Source organism: Bison bison, unplaced genomic scaffold (genome assembly GCF_000754665.1).
Source record: "Bison bison bison isolate TAMUID 2011002044 unplaced genomic scaffold, Bison_UMD1.0 scf7180017864338, whole genome shotgun sequence".
Taxonomy (NCBI): Eukaryota; Metazoa; Chordata; class Mammalia; order Artiodactyla; family Bovidae; genus Bison; species Bison bison.
The window spans coordinates 1,204,228-1,207,833 of NW_011494910.1; the positions used below are offsets into that span (position 1 = coordinate 1,204,228).

The 3,606-nt window shown below is 47.1% G+C and overlaps 1 protein-coding gene across 5 annotated transcripts in view; it reads left to right on the top strand.

Moving 5' to 3' along the window:
- The window catches only part of ATP2B4 (ATPase, Ca++ transporting, plasma membrane 4), a 98,214-nt gene that overhangs the window by 3,394 nt on the left and 91,214 nt on the right, over positions 1-3,606 (top strand). The gene's annotated exons all lie outside the window — the stretch shown is intronic.

Below are 3,606 nucleotides of genomic sequence, written 5' to 3' on the forward strand. Positions count from 1 at the left end.
GGGTAGAAGTAGCAGGTGCTGCGGGCGGGGACCCCGAGCAGGCGCTGAGGACCATGACTCTGTGCCTCTCTCGCCGCGGCCCCTTGAGAAGAAGAGGGGTCCTGGGCCACTCAACCCAGCCCTCATCCGCTGCCACCTGCCAGAGTTTCAGATCTTACAGAGGAAACTGCCTCTTATTCGAGAATAATTCAGCTTCTCTCAGCAACCCCCGTGGGCCCTTTTCTCTTTTTTTCTATTCCCCTGGCCCTTGAGCCAGAAGGCCTGCCCGCTGAGGGCATTCCAGACCCACCAGGCCTTGGAGGGAGAAAGTGAGGGTGTTCCTTCTTGGTCCCAGCACCTTAAGAGTCCTGTCTGGCTTAGGTCGGCCCCAGTGTTGGGTTCAGCTTGTTAGAGGAATGCCCCTCCTAGGCCCCATTGCCTTCCCTGGGGAACTTCCCGCCTCCGACCTCCTCCACCAGCCCGCTGGGATAGGGCTCCCTTTCCTGCCGGCTCCCGCTCCTCAGACCCACACTGACTCCTGTCATCTCTGATGCGTATTTGCTGGGTGGGGGTAAGAAGGAGGGAGGGATGAGTAAGACAGTGGTCCCAGGGAAGCAGAACACTTGGGCAGAGTCAGCTGCGATGCCATCCCTTCCCCGCTCATTTCCCCCGGCTGCAGAGGGGATTAGAGGAGGAAGGCAGGCTGCGGTCCAGAAGGTGCGGAATGCTTTGTGCTCCACTTCCTCTCCCGGCATCTCTCTGTCTCCTCTTTCCTCTTTCCCTGCATGAGCCATTGTTGTTCCACTGACTTATTTCCTCTGCACGTGGTGAAGCAGAAATGACCAGCGCTGTTGCCCCCACTGTAAGCCAGTCCTCTGTGTTCAGCCCACAGAGACGGGGCTGAGGAGGGAAACGAGGGGACCTACTTAGAACCAAAGCCAACGACTGCTAGCCAGTGGAGGAGCTGATGCAGGCAGTTTGTGCTGGAACAGGGGCGGATCAGACAGGCCAAAGGAGAGAAAAGGGAGGTGAGAACACAGGTGTTGGGGGCAACAGTTCCCCCATCCACCCCACCCCTGTTTGGACTCTCTTCACTCTTAAATCTTCTCTGGCTATAGTCTTCAGCCTCATCATTTCTCTCTGCTCTGGTTTCCCAAGTTAAGTACAAAACGGACTGGGATGAAATCAGTGAGACTCCTTTGCTTTGGCCTTCTTGAGCTGCATCACTCAGGGCAGAGGGAGCTTAGGGTAATGTATTAATAGGGAGGAGGTTAAAGACTCTCAGATAAGCTCAGGGAAACTCTCAGCTTAGAACACTTCATAGCATCCTGCTGTGATCTTCCACCTGCAAAATCAGTGTCAGGGATGCTGCTGCTGCTAAGTCTCTTCAGTCGTGTCTGACTCTGTGTGATCCCATAGACCGCAGCCCATCAGGCTCCCCCATCCCTGGGATTCTCCAGGCAAGAACACTGGAGTGGATTGCCATTTCCTTCTCCAATGCATGAAAGTGAAAAGTGAAAGTGAAGTCGCTCAGTTGTGTCCAACTCTTAGCGACCCCATGGACTGCAGCCTACGAGGCTCCTCCATCCATGGGATTTTTCCAGGCAAGAGTACTGGAGTGGGGTGCCATTGCCTTCTCCAGTCAGGGGTGCAAACTAGTACAACTCTTATGGAGAGCAAGTTAGCAATGTCTAAAAAAACAACATATGCATTTACCCAGCAGTCCTGTTTCTAGAAATTTATCCAGAAAATGTACATCCACAAATACAGAAAGACAGGTGCACAAGGTAATCATTTAAGGCATATTTGTAATAAGGAAATCATTGGAATTATCGATGTCTCTTTGTGTGTGCACTCAGTTGTGTGTGATTCTTTGTGATCCCATGGACTATAGCCAGGCTTCTCTGTCTGTGGGGTTTTCCAGGCAAGAATAGTGGAGCAGGTTGCCATTTCCTACTCCAGGGGATCTTCATGACCCAGGGATCTAAATCATGTCTTCCATGTCTCCTGCGTTGCAGGTGGATTCTTTACCACTGTGCCACCTAGGAAGTCTGGAAACTGTCAATGCCCATCTTTAATAGACACAATGGAGTACTGTGCAGTCAAAAACATGAGTAGGAGCTCTATGAACTGATATGTGATACCTAGGATATGCTATTAAGTAAAAACAGCAAGATGCAAAAGAGTGTGCATGCATAGTACGCCATCTTTGGGTTGAGGAAGTGGGAGAAATACGGCTTTTTTTTTTTTTTTTGCAAACTGATACATGCATACACACAGGAAGGATAAACCAGAAATTAATTAAAATGGTTACCTATAGGGGGTAGGTAGAAACATGTTAGAGAGGCTAGCGATTGGCACAAAACTTTACTGATACCTTTTTAGACTGTTTTGAATTTTGAACCAGGTAAATTTTATGTATTCACAAATTAAATTAGATCAAAAAGAAAGAAAAAAGCAGACTCTAAAGCTGACTGCAACAGAAATAAAGATCCTAACTGAATATCAATTTGATTACAAATAAGAGAGTTAATTCTAGTAGTTTTTTAGTTTGGTGCCCTGACTATATCCATATTGAAATGTATATTCTAAGGATAAAAAGAACTGCAAAAAATCTCAGAGAACTTTGTGGTAGTTAGACTGTTATTTGATGTCATCAGCCTGAAATGTTGAAAAACCTAGTAAGAAATAAGGCAGGCATCTCTGGATGTTAGCAACCAAAAAAAAAAAAAAAACCTGCTGGGGTAGAATGAGAGTCATTCTCCATGACAACTGAGACTTCAAAAAAGTGAATTATTAAAAAAAAACATTAAAATTGTGTGTTTGGAGAGAAGGGTAGGGAGGCTGAAACCTCTTTGGATTTAAAGAGGTATTTTAGTCAAATACAATGCATAAACCTTAATTGGATCTTGGGTCAGAAAAAAAAATAAAAGGACGTTAAAAGAGATTCTGGGACAACTGGGAAATTTTTAATATAGATATTAGATGACGTGTAATTATTGTTAATCTTTAAAGGTGTGCTAATGGCCATGATAATGATTTTATAAGAGAATATATTTATGCAAAAGTATTCAAGGGCACAGTGTCTGCAAGTGGTTTTCAAATGGTTCAGCAAACATAAGTGTGTGTGTATGTGTGTGTGTATTTATATACATCGGGAGGGCACACAAGATGCTAACTATTGGTGAATCTAAGTGAAGGGTCTGGAGTTGTTTATTGCACTGTTTTTTTCAACATTTCACATTTGAAATGTTTCCTAACACCAAGGTAGGGAGAGAAGTACATGCCAGGGAGGACCCTTGGATTCCTAGATTCCCTCACTCACCCCTGTGACTGAACCAACAGCGTGTCTGCTCTCAGCTCCCTCGCTGGCACACAGCACCCTCCGGGAAGTTTTTGTTTTCCCCTCACCGCCTTAGCATCAGGCTCTTCTTTCTGGGTGGGAGCAGCTCGGGCAGCCTGGAGTAGCAGGTGGACGCAGGCGCTTGCCCGTGGGGCTGCGATCTGCCGGGGAGGCCAGGGGGTGGAGGCTTCCAGAACCACCGCCTGCCCTCTGAGAATGGCCCTCCGTGTAAGAGGAGGGACCCACCACAGTTCAGAAGTTGCTTCTGCCAACCTTTCACCTCC